At 41.5% G+C, this 20,942-nt stretch overlaps 1 long non-coding RNA gene across 5 annotated transcripts in view; it reads right to left on the bottom strand.

Annotated features, from left to right (window-relative positions):
- LOC121011814 (uncharacterized) overlaps positions 1-20,942 on the bottom strand; it is a 56,111-nt gene that overhangs the window by 32,448 nt on the left and 2,721 nt on the right. For 2 of the 5 annotated variants that reach the window (XR_005781777.1, XR_005781776.1), the window contains exons 3-4: positions 16,316-16,431; positions 14,664-14,746 (exon numbers count right to left, since the gene is read on the bottom strand). This is a non-coding gene — a long non-coding RNA (uncharacterized LOC121011814). Of the gene's footprint in view, positions 1-14,663; positions 14,801-16,315; positions 16,432-20,942 lie in introns of all 5 variants that reach the window. The other 3 variants (XR_005781779.1, XR_005781780.1, XR_005781778.1) reach the window with 3 other exon arrangements.

Below are 20,942 nucleotides of genomic sequence, written 5' to 3'. Positions count from 1 at the left end.
AATAGAATCTAATATCCACAAAGGGGTGTTACTAAAACATAATTTTTCTCTCTAAAGTGACCACATTTAAAAAAAATATTTATCTATCTTTGAGAAAGAGAGAGAGTGCAAGCAGAGAAGGAACAGAGAGAGAGAGAGAGAGAGAGAGAGAGAGAGAGAGAGAGAGACAGAATCCAAAGCAGGCTCTAGGCTCTGAACTATCAGCACAGAGCCTGATGTGGGCTTGAACTCATGAACTGTGAGATCATGACCTGAGCTGAAGTCAAACACTTAACCAACTGAGCCACCCAGGCACCCTGAAGTGACCACATTTTTAAAGCTAGCCAAATTAACATTTTTTTTTTGCAAAATAAATTTAGTTTTAATAAATCTGACCTGATCATTTATATAAGTACAAAATAGCAATTGATGAGATAGACTCTTTTATAACTGCTTTGCTGGAACTTCTCACAGGAAATATGCAGATTGAAATTTTAAGTCTCTTAAGGGTAAAAGGCCAAATACTTGCCATCAGACTGCCTGTAATACACATAGATTTGTGTTACTTCCTCTCTTCTTGTGGTTCTCAAAATATTCAGAGGTTCTTGCATTTGCTTGGAAGTAATCTTGTTTCCTTACCTAGTAAGGCTGCTAAGAATCCTATAAACAATGTATCAGGCTGTTTTTCCAAGGGGCTTTATTGGCTCTATAAAGTCAACACTGGTTCCTTAAAACTGGTTATATCTGAGTCTAAACAATGCTTCCAATAATGTCCTGTTACAAGGAGATCATATGCTTTTAAACTTATGCAAATCAGTATAAGGCCCTGCAAAGTGGCTCCTGCCCCACATACCAGACAGACCTGGCCTGGACAGGTACCACTTCAAATGACTCTTGCCCTGGGGGTGGGGGTGGGAGGCTGAAGATGAGGTTGGAGTGGGCAACACATGTCAGCACACATGACAATTTCTGCAGCCAGATCTCTTAGCTGGCTGCACAGGGAAAAGCCCTCCCTTCGGTGGGCCTGCAGCGATGGCAGAGACGAACTGCAAGACAAATAGGCCCACTGCTAGCCCCACCCACCAATAAGCTTGCAGTGGCCACAGGCAGGTGTCTGAACAGAACAAGGAGTAAACCCTGTCCACTATGCCCACAGCAGGCAAAGTGGGTTATTGCAGCTGGCTGGACTGAAGGCAACTGAAGATCATCCACAACAAGAGGACATACCCAGTCCAACCAGGGGACACCCTGGAGTACCTGAAGCTGGTGATTTGGTGGGGGAGGAATTATGCTATAGGGCACCACAGGACTTCTTCTACACAAAGCCACTGTTTTCAAGACTAGAAGACATAGCTGACCTAATACATAGAAATAAGCACAAAGAATTAGACAAAAGAGACAGAGGAATATGTCCAAAATGAATGAACAAGGAAAAACCACACCAAAAAAACTCCTCAATGAAATGGAGATAAGCAATATATCTGATAAACAGTTCAAATTAATAGTCATAAAGACACTCACTGGACTTGAGAAAAAAGTGGATAACTCAATGATAACTCAATGAGAACAAAGAGACAGAAATTAAATTAAGTAGTTATTAAAATTAAATTAAATTAAATAATTAAAATGAAAAAGGACCAGTCAGAGCTGAAGAATTCAATAGCTGAAATGAAAAATATGCTAGAGAAAATCTATAGTAGATTACAGGTTACAGAAGAACAGATCAGTGATCTGGAAGACAGGGTAGGGGAAAGCAAACAAGCAGAACAACAAAAAGAAAACAGAATAAAAAATGAGAACATGTGAAGGAAGCTCTGTGACATCATCAAGCATAATAACATTTTTATTATAGGGATTCCAGAAGTAGAAGAGAGAAATAAGGGGTCAGAAAACTGATCTGAAGACTTAATAGCTGAAAACTCTTCTAATCTGGGGAAAGAAACAGGCACCCAGGTCCAGAAGCCATAGAAAGTTTTAAAGAAAATGAACCCAAGGAGGATCACACCAAGACACATAATAATTAAAATGGCAAAATGTAAAGATAAAGAGAGAATTTTAAAAACTGCAAGAGAAAGGACAACAGTTACACACAATGGAAACTCCAGAAGGCTACTAGCTGACCTTTCAGCAGAAACTTTGCAGGCCAGAAAAAAGAGGCATGATATATTCAAAGTGCTAAAAAACCCCAAAATACAACCAAGAATATACTACCCAGCAAGATCATTCAGAATAAGGAGAGATAAAGAGTTTCCCAGACAAACCAAAAGTGAAGGAGTTCATCACTCCTAACCCAGCCTCTCAAGAAATATTAAAAGAAATTCTTAAATGGAAAGAATAGGCCATAACTAGAAGAAAATTATGAAAGGAAAAATTTTTAATTAAAAGCATACATTTGGTAAAGATAGATTAATCACTTATTAAGCCAGTATGGAGGTTAAAACACAAGAATAATAAAATTATATCTACAAAAATTAGTCAAGGAATACACAAAATAAAAACACGTGAAATATGACCTTACATACGTAAAACATGGAGCGGGAAGGAAAATGTAGTGCTTTTAGAATATGTTCAAACTTAAGTAACCATCGAATTAACATAGACTTCTATATAAGTAAGATGTTATATATGAACCCAATGGTAACCAAAAGTCAAACTCCTATAACAGATAAGCAAAAAATAGAAATCCAAGCTTAACACTGAAGAAAGCTATTAAACCACAAGGGAAGAGAGTAAAAGAAGAAGAAAGGGACAGAGAGCTACAAAAACACCTAGAACACAACTAATAGAACGGCAATAATATATACCTATCAATAATTACATGTAAATGGACTAAATAGTCTAATCAAAAGACATAGAGTGAATGAATGTATAAACAAACCAGACCCATCTATTTATTGCCTACAAGAGACTCACTTCGAACCTAAAGACTTATACAGCCTGAAAGTGAGGGGATGGAAAAAGATATTCCATGCAAATGGAAGTGGGGGAAAAAAAAAGCCAGGGTAGCAATACTTATATTGGATAAAATAGATTTTAAAACAAAGACTGTAGGGGTGTCTGGGTGGCTCAGTGGGTTAAGTGTCCGACTTCGGCTCAGGTCAAGATCTCACGGTTCATGGGTTCAAGCCCCATGTCCGGCTCTGTGCTGACAGCGCAGAGCCTGGAGCCTGCTTTGATTCTGTGTCTCCCTCTCTCTCTGCCCCTCGCCTGCACTCTCTCTCTCTCTCTCTCTCTCTCTCTCTCTCTCTCTCAAAAAACATAAAATAAAAAACAAAAACAAAACAAAACAAAACAAAACAAAACAAAGACGGTAGGGGTGCCTGGGTGGCTCAGTTGGTTGAGCGACCGACTTCAGCTCAGGTCTCATGATTTGTGAGTTTGAGCCGGGCGTAGGGCTCTGTGCTGACTGCTCAGAGCCTGGAGCCTGCTTCAGATTCTGTGTCTCCGTCTCTCTCTCTCTGCCCCTCCCCCACTCATGCTCTGTCTCAGAAATAAATACACATTAAAAAAAATTAAAACAAAGGCTGTAGCGAGAGACAAAGACAGGCAGTACATAATGATAAACATCAATCTAACAAGAGGATATAATAATTGTAAATATGTATACATCCAACATAAGAGCACCTAAATACATAAAGCAACTATTAACATACATGAAGGGAGAAATTGGCAGCAATACAATAACAGTAGGGAATTTTAACACCCTGCTTATATCAATGAATAGATCATCCAGACAGAAAATCGCCAAGGAAACATTGACTTTGAACTACACATTAGACCAAATGGACCTAACAGATACATGCAGAACATTCCATGTTCTAGTGCACGTGGAACGTTCTCCAGGGTAGATGTCAGACCACAAGTTACCATATGTTAGACCACATAGAAAGTATCAATAAATTGAATAAGTTTGGAATCATATCAAACACCTTTTCTAACCACAACAGTATGAAATTAGAAATCAATTATGAGAAAAACACAAACATATGGAGAGTAAGCAACATGCTACTAAATAACCAAAGGGTCAGTGAAAAAATAAAATATGAAATTAAAATTACATGGAAACAAAAAATTGAAAATACAATGGCCCAAAAACTTTAGAATGCAGCAAAAGTAGTTCCAATAGGAAAGTTTATGGTACAAAGGCCTTCCTCAAGAAATAAGAAAAATCTCAAATAAAAAGCCTAAACTTACACCTAAAGGAACTTGCAAAATAACAAATTAAACCTAATGCTAGTAGAATGAAGTAAAAAATAATGATTAGAGCAGAAACTAATGAAATAGACAAAGAAAACAATAGAAAAGATCAACCAGAGCTAGTTCTTTGAAAATAGAAACAAAATTGATAAACCAGTTTTGTTCACCAAGAAAAAAAAAAAAAAGAGAGAGAGAGAGGACTCAAATGAAATCAGAAATGCAAGAAGAGAAATAACATTTGACACCACAGAAATACAAGGATTGTAAGAGACTACTATGAAAAATTATATGCCAACAAATTGGAATAGAAGAAATGGATACATTTCTAAAGACCTACAATCTTCCAAAACTGAATCAGGAAGAAATAGAAAATTTGAATAGACCAATTACTAGTAATGAAATTGAATTAGTAATCAAAAAACTTGGGAACAAACCAAGGTTTGGGACCAGATGGCTTCATAGATAAAGTCTACCAAATATTTAAAGAATAGTTAATGCATATTATTCTCAAAGCATTCCAAAAAAATAGAAGAGGAAGGAAAACTTCCAAATACATTTTATGAGGCCAGTATTACCCTGATGCCATAATCCAAATTATGATAAAAAAAGAAACTTCAGGCCAATATCTCTAATGAACATAGATTTAAAAATCCTCAACAAAATATTAGCAAAATGCATTCAACAGTACATTAAAAGGATAACTCACAAGAATCAAGTGGGATTTATTCCAGAGATTCAAGTGTGGTTCAATATTCACAAATCAGTGTGCTAAAACATATTAACCACAGAAAGAGTAAAAACCATATGATCTCAATAGATGCCAAAAAAGCATTTGACAAAATTCAAGTTTATGATAAAAATGTTCAACAAAGTGGGTTTTAGAGGGAATATACCTCAACGTAATAAAGGCCATATATGACAAACCCACAGCTAACATCATACTCAATGTTGACAAACTGAGAGCTTTTCCTTTAAGATCAGAACAAGACAAGAATATCCACTCACCACTTTTATTCAACGTAATGCTGGAATTCCCAGCCATACCAATCAGACATGAAAAATAATTAGGGTGGGAGGAGTTAAGATGGTGGAAAAGTATCAGGACCCTAAGCTTTCCATTCCCCTCAAACACAACTGCCTTGAGGTCAGATCACTTGGAACACCCAGAAAACTGACCTCTGGAGTGGCAGAAGGATCCCCACAATTGGAGGGAGACAGTTTGACAGGTAGTAGGTGTGTGGAAGTGAATTAAGAGAGAGAAAAACAGCAGTGCTGTGGAAGGAAGGAAACCCTTTTCATGGAGAGACAGAGGGAGAGAAAGAGAGAGGGGTTGAGGAAGTGCAGCATTGAGTTCGCACAAGAGAAAAACCTCTCTGGGGAGAGCGCACCTGGGGAGTAGGGAGCTGGCCCTGGAGTGCATAGTGTCATGTGGGGATCTCTGGGGTGCACTGGGAGAGAACATTCCCCTTCCTGGAGTACTTTTGGAAGAGGGCATATTGCCTTCCCAAGGACAAAAACCCTGCAGGCACTAGTCAAAGGCCTTTCATCGGCCGGGGACAGACATGCACCCAGAGGAATGTAACCTTCAGGGGTGCTACACCATAGATTCCACATACTGTGCAGGTGTGGGACTGCTTTTCAGGGACAGGATTTCAGACACAGCATGGAGAGGCTCTACTCCAGAGGAGGGGAGTGGATCTGCACAGTGCCAGGTCCTTTAAGACTTCAGGTTTCGAATCCCAGCCACATGGCAAAGAAAAAAATTGCAGGGGAGTGGTGCAGGGTAAGCTGACTGCTATTAGAATAGGAGAATATATTTGCAAGTGACATATTAGATAAAGGGTTAGTATCCAAAATCTATAAAGAACTTGTCAAACTCAACACCCAAAAACAAGTAATCCAGTGAAGAAATGGGCAGAAGACATGAATAGACTCTTTTCCAAAGAAGACATCCAGATGGCTAACAGACACATGAAAAGATCCTCAACATCACTCATCATCAGAGAAATACAAATCAAAACCACAATGAGACACCACCTCACACCTGTCAGATGGCTGAAATTAACAACTCAGGCAACAACAGATGTTGGCGAGGATGCAGAGAAAGGGGAACACTTTTGCACTGCTGGTAGGAATGCAAACTGGTACAGCCACTCTGAAAACAGTAGGGAAGTTCCTCAAAAAATTAAAAATAGAACTACCCTATGACCCAGCCATTGCTCTATTAGGTATTTATCCTGCGGATACAAAAATGCTGATTCAAAGGAGCACATATACCTCAAAGTTTATAGCACCACTATCAACAATAGCCAAATTACGGAAAGAGCCCAAATGTCCATCAACACACTAGAATACTACTCAGTGATCAAAAAGAATGAAACCATGCTATTTGCAACAGCATGGTTGGAGCTAGAGGGTATTATGCTAAGTGAAATAGTCAGAGAAAGACAAATACCATAAGATTTTACTCATATGTGGAATTTAAGAAACAAAACAGAGGAACATAGGGGAAGGGAAAGAAAAATAAGGTAAAAACAGATAGGGAGGCAAACCATGAGACTCTTAAGACTCTTAGAGAACAAACTGACAGTGGCTGGAGGGAAGGTTGTTGGGGCTATGGGCTAAATGGGTGATGGGCATTAAGGAGGGCACTTGGGATGAGCACGGGGTATCACATGTAAGTGATAAATCACTGGGTTCTACTCCTGAAGCCACTACTACACTGTATGTTAACTAAATTAAATTGAAATAAATAAATTTTAAAAAAGAATTAAAAGGCATATAAATTGGTAAGGAATAAGCAAAATTGTCACTATATATAGAAAATCCTAAAGACTCCACCAAAAAAAAAAAAAACCTATTAGAAATGATAAATAAGGTCAGTGAAGTTGCAGGATACAAAATTAACATACAGAAATATGTTGCATTTAAAAATAAATAAACATTAAAAAAATTTTTTTTTAAATGGGGCATCTGGGTGGCTCAGTCGGTTGAGCGTCCAACTTCAGCTCAGGTCATGATCTCGTTGTCTGTGAGTTCAGGCCCCGCATCAGGCTCTGTGCTGACAGCTCAGAGCCTAGAGCCTCTTTCAGATTCTGTGTCACTCTCTCTCTCTCTGCCCCTCCCCGCTCATGCTCTCTCTCTGTCAAAAATAAATACACATTAAAAAAAATTAATAAAAAGAAATGTTGAATTTATACATGTTAATAATGAAGTAGCAGAAATAAAAATTAAGAAAATAATCCTATTTACAATTACACTAAAAAGAATAAAGTACCCAGGAATAAACTTAACCAAGGAAGTGTAAGACCTATACTCTGAAACCTGCAAGAAACTGATGAAAAAAATTGTATATGACACAAATAGTGATACCACATTGTTGAAATGCCCATACTACTCATGCGCGTTCAGATTCATCAAAATACCAAGAGCACTTTTCACAGAACTAGAATAGTCCTAAAATTTGTATGGAATAGCAGATACTCCCAAATAGCATTAGCAATCTTCAGAAAGAAAAACAGAACTAGAGGTATCACAGTCTCAAATTTCAAGGTATATCACAAAGTTACAGTATTCAAAACAGTATGGTATTGGCACAAAAATAGACACATAGATCAATGAAACAGGATAGAGAGTCCAGAAATAAAGCCGTGCATAGATGATTAATTAATCTATGACAAAGGAGGAAAGAATATACAATGGGTAAAAGACAGGCTTTTCAATAAGTGTTGTTGGGAAAACTGATGGCTACGTGCAAATGAATGAAACTAGACCCCTTTCTTATACCATACACAAAAACTGAAAATGGAATCAACATCTAAATGTGAAAGAAATCAAGATCTACCATGAAAGAAAACATGGGTAGTAATCTCTTTGTTATCAGCCTGAGCAACGTATTTATGGATATGTCTCTCTAGACAAGGGAAAAAAACCCCAAACTATTGGAACTACACCAAAATAAAAACATTTTGCACATTTCATTAACAAAATGAAAAGGCAACCTACTGAATGGAAGAAGATATTTGCAAATGATAGATCTGATAAAGGGTAATATCCAAAATATATAAAGAAATTATATAAGTCAACACCAAAAAACAAAAAACAAACCAAAAAAACCCCAATCCAATTAAAAAATGGGCAGAGGACCTGAATATATATTTCTCCAAAGAAAACAGACAGGTGGCCAACAGACACATACAAAGAAGCTCAACATCACTCATGATCAGGGAAATGCAAATCAAAACCATAAGGAAGTATTACCTCACAACAGTCGAATGGCTAGTATCAAAAAGACAAAAAAAAAAAAGTGTTGGCAAGGGTATGAAGCAAAGGGAACTTTCTTATACTGTTGGTGGGAATGTAAATTGGTGCAACCACTGTGGAAAAAGTAAGGATGTTTCTTCAAGAAATGAAAAGATAGAAATACTGTATGATCCAGTAATTTCCTTTATTTCCCCAAAGAAAACAAAAACTCTAATTTGAAAAGATATATGCATTCTATGTTTATTGCAGCATTATTCACAATAGCCAAAACATGGGAAGCCCAAGTGTCCATCCATAGATGAATGGATAAAGAAAATATGGTATGTATGTGTATGTGTGTGTATTTGACTATTACTCAGTTATAAAAAAGAATGCGATCTCACCGCTTGTGACAACATGGATGGACCTAGAGAATGTTGCTAAGTGAAATAAGTCAGACAGAAAGACAAATCTATGACTTCATTTATATGTGGAATCTAAAAAACAAAACAGTGTCTTAAATACAAGAAACAAACTGGTGGATGCCGGAGAGGAGACAGTGGAGAGCTTGGCCAAAATAAGGGGGAATTAATGGGTACAAACTTTCAATTATAAAATAAGTCATGGAGATGAAAAGTACAACCCAGGGAATATGGTCAATATTGTAATAATGTATGTGACAGATGGTGACTATACTTATTATGGTGAATAACGTATAGAATTAATGACTATGTTGTACACCTGAAACTAATGTAGCATTGTATGTCAATTATACTTCAATAATAACTAAAACATGAAAAGGAAAAAACTTTTTACAATGTCTTAAAAGCAAACTGACAGTCCAAGAAAACTTTATTTATTTACTTATTTATTTATTTATGAGAGACAGGGACAGAGACAGAGAATGAATGGGGGAGGGATACAGAGAAAGGGAGACTACAGAATTCGAAGCAGGCTCCGGGCTCTGAGCTGTCAGCACAGAGCCTGACACGGGGCTTGAACCCATGAACCATGAGATCATGACCTGAGCTGACGTTGGATGCTTAACCACCCAGGCACCCCAAGAAAACTTTGCTTTTTAACAAAGAGAAAACCCAGTTTTAATTTTGCATCAGTGTACTTTTGATATGAAAACTCATTTACTTAAATTTACTCCCATCTTGAAGCGGGAACCCTCTTGCACCATTGGTGGGAATCCAAACTGGTGCAGCCACTCTGGAAAACAGTATGGAGGCTCCTCAAAAAGTTAAAAATAGATCTACCCTATGACCCAGCAATAGCACTGCTAGGAATTTACCGAAGGGATACAGGAATGGTGATGCATAGGGGCACTTGTACCCCAATGTTCATAGCAGCACTTCCAACAATAGCCAAATTATGGAAAGAGCCTAAATGTCCATCAACTGATAAATGGATAAAGAAATTGTGGTTTATATATACAATGGGATACTACTTGGCAATGAGAAAGAATGAAATCTGGCCTTTTGTAGCAACGTGGATGGAACTGGAGAGTGTTATGCTAAGTGAAATAAGCCATACAGAGAAAGACACATACCATATGTTTTCACTCTTATGTGGATCCTGAGAAACTTAACAGAAGACCATGGGGGAGGGGAAGGAAAAAAAAAAAGAGGGAGGGAGCCAAACCATAAGAGACTCTGAAAAGCTGAGAATAAACTGAGGGTTAATGGGGTGGAGGGAGGGGAAAGTGGGTGACGGGCATTGAGGAGGGGATGAGCACTGGGTGTTGTACGGAAACCAATTTGACAATAAATTTCATATTAAAAAAGAACACACACAGTACAAAAAAAAATTTACTCCCATCTTAGCCAGTATTAACCAGATATAAATTTCCTTTTCAAAGATTCTTTTTCCATAAACCGTTTACAACTTTCTTTTTTACACTAAGGCTTTGTCTCATGTTATCTCTCTTTTCCAGCCTGTTTGGAGAAACTTACTTTTTTTCTCCCCTCAACAAAAGTGCATTTCCAGGGGGCGCCTGGGTGGCGCAGTCGGTTAAGCGTCCGACTTCAGCCAGGTCACGATCTCGCGGTCCGGGAGTTTGAGCCCCGCGTCGGGCTCTGGGCTGATGGCTCAGAGCCTGGAGCCTGTTTCCGATTCTGTGTCTCCGTCTCTCTCTGCCCCTCCCCCGTTCTTGCTCTGTCTCTCTCTGTCCCAAAAATAAATAAACGTTGAAAAAAAAAGTGCATTTCCATTTTTCATACCTTCTTTTAACTGAAAGCATACATCCTCCTTTTTATTTTATATGGAGATGTTTCCTTTCTTATTTCTAGCAGCTTTAACCACACATATTAATTAGCATATGTGCTGCCAAAGTGAGGACTCATATTAATTAAAATTCTTAACTCTCAGAAACTAATTTCTAGTGAGATCTTAGTAGTAACCAATTATAAACTGTTACACCTGCTTTTTTTTGATTGGCAAATTTATGAATACATTTTATTCTAGAAATATGTGCTTCTTCATAGTATGATCTTTCAAATAAACATAAAACATGTCTACTCACAAACCCAAAATGTATTTTTATTATTTTTTTTAAGTTTATTTACCTATTTTGAGAGACAGAGATAGAGAGAGCGAGCTCAGGGAGAGAGAGAAACCCAAGCAGGCTCTGTGCTGTCAGCACAAAGCCCAACAAGGGGCTTGAACTCCCCAACCGTGAGATCATGACCTGAGCCAAAATCAACAGTTGGATGCTTTAACTGAGCCATCCAGGCACCCCCTTTTAGTTTCTTTTAATTGGGAAGACCAAAATAGATAAACCTACATTCAGTAATTAATGTTTCACTATTTTACCTTATTTGGAAATAATGTGGATATTCAATGAATTTAAATTATCACCTAACTTAGCAAAATTGTATAGTTCCAGGTTACCAAAAATTTTTGGAAGCTATTTAAAAAAATTTTTTTTAATGTTTATTTATTTTTGACAGAGAAAGAGAGAGAGAAAGAGCATGACAGGGAGAGGCAGAGAGAGAAGGAGACACAGAATTGGAAGCAGGTTCCAGGCTCTGAACTGTCAGCACAGAGCTCAAATGTGAGATCATGACCTGAGCCGAAGTTGGAGGCTTAACCAACTGAGCCATCCAGGCACCTTGGAAGCTATTTTTAAGTATGTATACCATAAAATACCATTGTTGTTTTTTAATCTATAAATATTTATATTACTTACATCTATTTAAATCCTTTGCTCCCAAGAATTATGTTTAGATTACCCACAAAAACTTCATGAGACATTAGACAAATTATTATTCTAAGTTATTTTTTGCTGACAAATTTTGTTACAGGGATAACATGAACTTATTTGATTAATAAACCTGGATAGAATAAAAGTATTATATTTAATACTGATAACTCTAAAGACATATCTTTTTTTTTTTTAAAGACAGGTCTATTTTCAATAAACCAACAATCTTAAATTAGTTTTAATACTAAATGTTTTCCCAGATCATATAAACCTAAAATTCATTTGTTAGTGTTTCTATTTGAGAATTTTATGAATATTGGATTTATATAAGTGTTTAAATTTTTTAAGCCAAGTAAATGGAGTTCCTTTATGAATTAATTTTGGCAATACCTTCCAGAGGTAGAAAAATACCATATATATAATGTATATACATACACATGTGGAGATGACTTTTAAGATTTTTCTTTGTCCCTGGAAGTAACCTCAAGAAGGCTGTGCTGATAGAGTTTGGGCACAAGATCCCTTTCAGCTGTGTGGATTTTATTTTATTTTATTTTTTTAATTTTTTTTTCAACGTTTATTTATTTTTGGGACAGAGAGAGACAGAGCATGAACGGGGGAGGGGCAGAGAGAGAGGGAGACACAGAATCGGAAGCAGGCTCCAGGCTCCGAGCCATCAGCCCAGAGCCTGACGCGGGGCTCGAACTCCCGGACCGCGAGATCGTGACCTGGCTGAAGTCGGACGCTTAACCGACTGCGCCACCCAGGTGCCCCTCAGCTGTGTGGATTTTAAAAAGGCCTCTATGCCTTTTTTCCTTCAAACTCACATAACTGTGGACTGTTTACATTTCAAAGACTTGGTAAGATTTCTAACTTTGGGGAACAGAGAAAGAATGCATTTTTTTTTTCTAAGAGTTTCAGGGTAATTGTAATATACCTTTTAGAAGTACAGGACAATTTTGCTTCAATATCCTCATCTTTATCTACCAGCATTTTGAGAGAAATAGGTGAGGTTTGGAGGTTAGTAAAGATACATTAGTAAAGAGTTACATTTCTGGTTTTGCAGAGATTTACAAGACAAAGACAGGTTTTTTAATTGCCCCCAAAGACCTGAATTACAGCCTAAGTATTAGGGGACTGACTCACCTTTTTAATCAAACTTGCTACTTTATACTAGAGAGACTTTTAACTAAAATAGGTATCAAAAGACTTATGCCGTTGTAAGGTCTGTATAGAGCATTTCAACAAAAGCCTTGTTTCTGAATACACAATTCAACATTGGTTTCTATTAGTCCCGAAACATGGCCTTCTGTTGATCTTTTGTAGGAGATTTTGGTCGCCTGTTTTATCTGTGAGGAGAATGTTGAGAATGGCCATTAATTTTTCTAATTTCTAATTGAGTAAGATCTTCTGAAAGTGGAGGTAAAGGGCTGTATAATCTAAAAGATCTGCTGTTCAGGGGACATGAACTTCATTTTGGTGGGGGTCTAGGATACATCTGTGAAGGACATTGCAGAAGAACGTCTGAAGCTGGCAGAGCCAGATAACAGGGCCCTGAACAGTAGGCACAAAGCCAGCCTTACTACCAGTCCCAGGAGCTTGTATTAAATTTATTTCCTCGGTTTCAGCATTTATATGAGAAACCTGTACACTTTGAACCTAGAGATCAGTCCAGAGCACTCCCTGTAAATCATGTAGAGAAAGGGAAGTTAAAACAGGCAGATGACACCAGATTGCGAGAAGGGAAATTGACATTAGGTGTGGACATTACTTTCTGTGTTAAGTCTAATTTCCTTTCTTTCATCTTATCAAGGGAATCCCTAAGGCTAGCTGTCATACTTACTTATAAGACAATTTTGAGAGCTCTGTAAGGATTTTTTTTTTTCTTTCAAATATAGCCATTTTGAAGGATCCATTGTCCAGCCATTGACAAGTAGGATCTTACTTATCATCAATAGCTACCCATAAGCCTTTTTATGGAATGACCTGGAGGCAATTTTCCAGGCTTAGACCATGGATGCCAGAGGTATCCCTGGAGAGGGCATAGATGATGTGGACCCAAAGATCCAAAAGTTTACTACCAAAAATAGTTTAAGAAAGCAAAAGCCTTTGTTGTACTGGCTTACTACTGGGTGGTGTAGTGAACATGGTGTCTTTGGTCCCAGGGAAACTTGAGACACCCCCAATCACAGACCTGCTAACTTGTGATGCTGGGCACATGCTACTGATACGTTTCCAGCACCAGTAAACAACAAAGGTTAAGATAATAAAGGTCCCTAAAGGGCTGGGACTTCTTATTTATTTTTTTGAGAGAGAGGGAGAGAGAGAGAGAAAGAGAAAATGTGACTGGGGGAGGGACAGAGAGAGAATCCCAAGAAGGCTCTGTGCCACCAGCACAGAGCCCGAGGCTGGGCTTGAACTCATGAACTGTGAGATGATGACCGGAGCCAAAATCAAGAGTCGGTTGCTTAATTGATTGAACCACCCAGGGGCCCCAGGGCTGGGACTTCTTATGAGAAATTCTCCTGAGAGCTAGCATCAATACTGCTAGCAATTATGTGTCCTGAAACCCTGGTCAGTTTCATCAGCCACTAAGGTACACCCAAGTAAATATACCCTCCTGATGGTGGAGACCAGAGAGAATATTCTCACAGGTCACAAAGCCAGGCTCTTAGGACATAGAACAAGGCGAAATGAAAAACCTCATCCAGTTTTTACATATAGGAACCACAGCAAAATTTGTCTGAACAGACTCCAGCCTTATGAGAATCATGAACTCTCCACTTTGTGAGGTTGGTTCAAACAGAAGGCTGATAGATCCCATACCTGCCTTCCTCTATGGCAATTCCTTTTTATGACAAATGATACGAATACAAAGAAAAACTGTGACCATCTCTGGAAGAAAACCAAGGGTATGCTACCAATTTACCAGAGTTGCTAAGCCCAAGGAACTAGTTCCATGAATATTTTCTCCTGCTGATCTAAATTTAGAGAGTAAAAGGACTCTCCCAGGGGCGGATATAGCAAGAATTCCTACCTTTTGCTGGCTTTTTGTCAGATGTCCCAGGATCTCTCAGCTGCAGCAGTATCCCGCTAGGAAAGTTTATCCTGCCAACTATGCTGACTGTTGTGGAGGAAAAATTTTTTCTATTATTCAAGATTCTTCTAGCTGGCCTAAGAATTAAATGGACATATGACCGATTAACAGGAGATAACACAAAATTTAATTAACTGTGCATGGAGGCTCAATACTAAAATTGAGACCCAAAGAAATGACTGAGCAGGTAGCTTTCATATTACAATAAACTTGAGGAAATGGCAGTAAAAACAAAATTTATGTCTGAGACCTTCAATTAGTAAGGAATTCTAAACAGAATTTGGGCTGGGGTAGTAATTAGTAAAAGTAACAATGTTTATGTAAATAGCCTTTTGTGCTCTGAATTCACTATTTCTGGTGTTAATGATGTCTTTCTACTTTCTGTACAGGAAGGGTATCTTTCACATGAGAGATCTATTTCCTGCTTTCTTGAGACAAGAGGGGCTTTGGGTGTTCTTCTTGCACTGGCTATTTATTAAATGACTTCTAATTCAAAATGATCAATATGCCAAAATGGCACATTTTGGGGCAGACTACCCCTGACCCCCATATGCACATTTGTGTAGATTAGGACTTAGAATGAGGCAGATGCCGTGGACCCTCAAGAGACTGCTCTTTAGACCAGGATACTCCAGACACTGCTCAGTTCTAGGTCTTTGGCTTCCCAGACCTGTGCAGCAGGCATGTACGTGGTATGCGTTTTAACAGCCACTTTTTGCAGCTGGGGCCCTCCGGTGTGGAGGCTGGGCTGGTCTATACCACCTATATAGCCACCAGGGAAGGCGGAACCTACCTTCAAAACCTTCTGAGGCATCAACTTTAAATTGTAAGCAGTCAGTCTACATCTGACTAGCCGCTCTGACGAGGACCCAATTTTTTTCAGCAATCAAGGCACCCAGGTGTCTCTTACTGAAGGATACCCCTGCCAGACTGCCCAGCCTCACCCTGGAAAGGCATCCAGTTTCCTCCAACCATAACTTCAGGGGGAATATGTGCATTAGTGATGATTAGGGCTTGGAATTAGGCAGATGCTTTTAATCCACAAAAGCCAACATGCCATCTTTCAATACTTGGTCTGTTCCAGGTCTCTGGCTGTCCTGACCCGCATGGCCCACACATATGCTGTATGTCCCCCCGCCCCACAATATCCAGCCACAGGAATCCAAGGCCCTCCAGGCACGTGAAGCTCAGGCTCAACATGAGCATAGCTTCCTCAACATCTGCAGAGCTCCCTGGGTGGAAGAATCCCTTACCTGAAAGTCTTTCTGAGGAGGCAGCTTTAAACAGAAAGGCAGTCCACATTTGGACTGGCTCTCTGATGAGGTTCCAGATTTCCCTAGCAATCAAAGGTAACTGGTGTCTCCTATTGGAGGACATCTGGCCATCTGCCAGGACCTACCCTGGTAAGGCAGGACGTCTTACTTCTGATCTGCCTTCATGGGAAATATGAACATCTGTTTAAGTTCGAGCTTGGAAATAGATACCTTGTACCCTAAACAGCCCCCTCATGTGACTGGGCTTGTGCCCATATTTTTCCTGCAACAGGTTCCTGGCTACCCTGACATGTACAGCCTGCGATGTGCAGTATGTACATGTCAGCCTTGGGTAGCTGGGGCACTGTAGGCCTCTGCAGCTCCAAATGGTCCTCATCCACTTGCATTACAGGGCAGAGTGTGCAGAATCCCAAAAAGTCTTTCTGAGGCATTAGCTTTAAGGGTGGAAAGAGCTCCCATTTGGACCAGCTACCTGACGGGGTCCTGGGCTTACCAACAAGCAAGGCTCCTAGATGCCTTTAGTAAACGTTTCCTAGTCAGGCCACCTGGCTCAGTCTTGGCAGTCCAGATTAATAGTTTTATCTTCAAGGAAAACATGTAAATTTGTGTAGGTTAGGGTTTGCAATAGGCCAGATGCCATAGACTTCCAAAAGCCCATTCATGAGACCGGGATTCTCCAACATTGCCTACGTCCTGGCTTCCTTACCTGAGCATCCCATGTATGCTCAGTATGTCTCCTGTCATCTAGACTTGGTCAACCAGAACCCTCTAGTCTTGTGGAGCTTTGGTCAGTGCCCCATCTGCAAAGCATTCAGTGTGGTGATAGCTCATCCCAAAACGTATTTCCAAGGTTCCATCCTAAACTGGCATTGTCAGTCCCCCTTTGGACTGGCTACCTGATGGGATCCTGAGTTTCCCCAGCTATCAAGGCTCCCAGGTATATCTTTTCAGAGGGCACTCCAGAAATCCCACCTGATTCCTCCAGCTGTGCCCTCAGTGGCAATATGCACATTTGTGTAGCTTAATGCTTGGAATTAGACAGATGCCAGGGACTGCCAATAACCCATTCTTATGACCCAGTGTCCCCAGACACTTGCCCTGTTTTAGGTCCCTGGCAAGCCTGACCTGTGTGCCTACACATGCGCAGTATGTATCCTGTCAGCTGCCCATGGGCAACCCAGGCACTCCAGAACTGTGGAGCTAAGGCCCCTCTACAACTACCTGCATAGCTTCAATGTTGGAGGGAGCCCATTTCATGAAAATTACTGAGGTGGCTGCTGAAATGAGATAGTTCCCATGTGGACTTAATGTCTGCTGGGGTCCCAGTCTCCTACACCAATCAGGGCTCCTGGGTATCTCTTATTTGAGGGTATCCCACAGAACCCTACTTGGTTCTACCCTGGAAAGGCAAGCCAGATTCTTCCATCTCTATATTCAGTGGGAATATGCACTTTCTGTGTAGGTTAGGGCTTAGAATTAGGGAGATGCCAAATACCCTAATTCCACACTCTTGTGACCTGCTCTTTGCCAAATCTTGCCCTATTTCAGGTTCCTGGCTACCATGACCTACATGATCCACACATGCACAGTACATGCCCTGAAAGTCACCCTTGGGTACTTGGGGCCCTCCAGAACTGTGGAACTAAAATTTATTTCCAACCATTGCATTTCAAACATACATTTAAAACACTGGTGGGTTGGGACGCCTGGGTGGCGCAGTCGGTTAAGCGTCCAACTTCAGCCAGGTCATGATCTCGCGGTCCGTGAGTTCGAGCCCCGCATCAGGCTCTGGCCTGATGGCTCAGAGCCTGGAGCCTGTTTCCGATTCTCTGTCTCCCTCTCTCTCTGACCCTCCCCCGTTCATGCTCTGTCTCTCCCTGTCCCAAAAATAAATAAACATTGAAAAAAAAATTTAAAAAAAAACACTGGTGGAAGGAGCTCATTTCCTGAAAATGGCTCTGAGGTGGGCATTAGTTACTTCAGTCCCCATTTAGACTTACTGTCCACTGTGGTCCCTGACTTTTATAGTAATCAAACCTCTAAGAGGCATCTTACTGGAGGATACCCTGGCTAGGTAACCTTATTCAGCCATGGCAAGGCAAGCTGCATTACTCTAGCTTTGCCTTCCGTGGGACATTGTGCTGGGTTAGGGCTGGTAATTAGGCAGATGCCATGTAACCCAAGAGCCTGAACCTATGAGCTGCCCTCCCTGGATGCTTGCCCTGTTCCAAATACCTGGACACCCTGACTTGGGGGAGACACACATGCATAATTGCATCCTGTAAGCCAGCCTTGAACAGACCGGACTTTTCAAGTCTGTGAAACCCTGGCCAGGCTCCAACCACAGTGTAGAGGGAGCCCACCTTTTGAAAAACTGCTTTAATCAGAAAGCTGCAAAGGGGTGACAGTCCCCATGTGAACTTCCTGCCTGTTGGATTCAGGGCTTCTCTAGGATCAGGACTCCCAGGTGTCTCTCAAAGGAGGATCCCCGTCCTGCTGGCATGGCTGTTCCATGGCAATGCGGTTGAAAAACTTACAGCTCCGCCTTCTGGGGGAATATTCCAGAATGGGTAGGTTGTCGTTGCACATTAGGCCAATGCCTTGTAACCCAGAATGCCTCCTCCTGTGACCCAGCCTCTCCTGACACTGCCCAGTTCAGGTAGCTGACTGCCTTCACTTTCACAGCCTGTGTACTTCTCACTCTGTCAGTGAACTCTGGGCTGTAAAGGGCTCTCCAGGCTCTGAAACTCTGGCTGGAATCCGACTACCTGAATGGCCTCAGGATGCAAGGAACCTTGAAAATCTGTCTGAGGTGGCAGCTTTAACCTGGTGATGGCCTGTCCCCATGTGGACTTGCTGCCTGATGTGGTCCCAGGCTTCTCTAGGAACAGGACTCCCAGCTGTCTCCCATTGGAGGACACCCTGTCCTGCAGGCATGGCCCTTCCCTGGCAGGGCATTTGGAAAACCTCCGACTCTATCTTCAGAGGGAATATTAAACAATGGGTAGGTGTCCTTGTGCCTTAGGTTGATGCCTTGTTCCCACAGTAGCATCCCTCCTATGACCAGCCTCCTTGTCAGTCATTGCCCAGTTCCAGGTCCCTGGCTATCTTACTTTGTGGAGCTCATGCCAGTGCACTTCATACCATGTCACCTGGCCTTGGGATGCAGGAAACACTCCAGGCCATAACGCAACCACCTCAATGGTTTAAGGAGGCTTGAGGAGTGTGGAGGGAGCACTCCCCTCCCCCCAGGCTGTCCTGAGGTAGCAACTTCAATCCAGCAAGTCTGTCCCTATTTGGACTGGCTGGCTCCCTGATGTGGTCCCAGGCTTCTCCAGCAATCAAGACTCCTGGCCATCCCAACCAGTCATGCCCTGGCAAGGCAGTCCAGATTTCCCCATCTGTACCTTCAGGGAGACTATGTACATTTGCATAGGCTGAACTTTGGAAGAAGATAGAACCCAGGTACCCCTACCCAGCTCATGTGACCCAGACTCCCCTGACACTTGCCCTGTTACAGGTCCCTGGATACTCTAACTTGTGGGGTTTGCACATATGCGATAAACCCAGAATGTCCCCTTTGTGCACCTAGGGCTCTCCGGGCCATCCCTAACCACCTGCATTACTCAAGGGTGGAGGAGACCTATCATGTCAAAATCATCTGAGGCGATTGCTAAAATAAGTGACAGACCCCATGGAGACTTCATGTCAAACACCCCCTGAGCTTTTACGGCAACCAATCCTCCCAGGTGTCTCTTATGGGAGAACATCCCAGCCAGCAGTGCCTCCTCCAACCCCCCCAGCCAACCCAGGCACAGCACTTAAGATCCCTCCAGCCCTGCCTTCAGGGGGGTTATTTGTATTTGTGGAAGTTAAGGGTTGGAATTAGGCAGAATCCAGCTACCCCTGTGAAACTGAGTAAAGGAAACCTTACTAAATATTCAGGGGCATCCCTGAAGAGGGAGCAGCCTGCATAACCAGCAAGGGGAAGGAAGAGAACTCTTATCTCAGCAAGGGAGGACACTTTCCACATAGGAGTTTCTTTCCTGCATTTGAGGAAGGAAGAGCTCTCCCCACCCAGCAACAGTGCACTGACCACCTCTTACAGCCAATGAAAAACCATCACAACCTTGAACTTTCCTCTAATGAAATTTTGTTCAACCCCCCCCTCCCAGTTTCTTCCTAAAACCTAATAAAAGCTGACCTTCCTTTTGTCTCTTCCAACTTGCCTGTGGCTTGCCATCGTTTGCTTGTCCTGAATTGCAATTCCTCTGCTATTCCCAAACAAACTCATTTTGCTAGCAAAATAACTTGCAATTTTATTTTTTGGTTGACACCCCCAAGAGCCCCCTCCTGTAACCCTGTTCTGTGGAATATTACCCTGTTCCATGTCCTGGGCTGCCCTGACCTGCAGGGCCTGTGCACTTACAATCCCCACCCCCAGTCTTGGGCTTCAGAGGGCTACACTGACCTATGCAGGCTGCTCAGGTGTGGCCTGCATGCTGCCAGCTAGTATAGTGCTGCCCAGGGCACTTCAGGCCTGTGGAGCTCCGGCCAAACTTCAGCCACCTCAGTCGTCTTCCGGTGGACGGTGGCCACCACCTGAAAATCTTTCTGAAGCCCCAGCTTACAGTGGTGACTGTCTGTCCCCTTTTGGGCTGGCTGCCTGCTGGGGTCCTGGGCTTCTCCAGTAATCAAGTCTCTTAGGTGTCACTTACTGGAGATTCCCTAGCCATCCTGCTGGGCCCCACTCAGGCAAGGCAGTCCCGATTCCTCTAGCTCTGTCTTCAGGCACAAGATATGTGCATTTATGTAGGTTAAGGCTTGCATTAGGCACATGCCAGGTACTTGCAAGTACCTGTGTCCTGGTGGACAGGCCTCACATGACACTCACCGTTTTACAGGTCCCTGGCTACCCTCACCTGGTGACCCACACATGCACAGT

Source organism: Herpailurus yagouaroundi, unplaced genomic scaffold (genome assembly GCF_014898765.1).
Source record: "Herpailurus yagouaroundi ecotype Mexico unplaced genomic scaffold, PumYag 195, whole genome shotgun sequence".
In the NCBI taxonomy this organism is placed as follows: domain Eukaryota; kingdom Metazoa; phylum Chordata; class Mammalia; order Carnivora; family Felidae; genus Herpailurus; species Herpailurus yagouaroundi.
The sequence above is the reverse complement of the archived record's forward strand: the minus strand, read 5'-3'. Positions and strand labels throughout refer to the sequence as shown.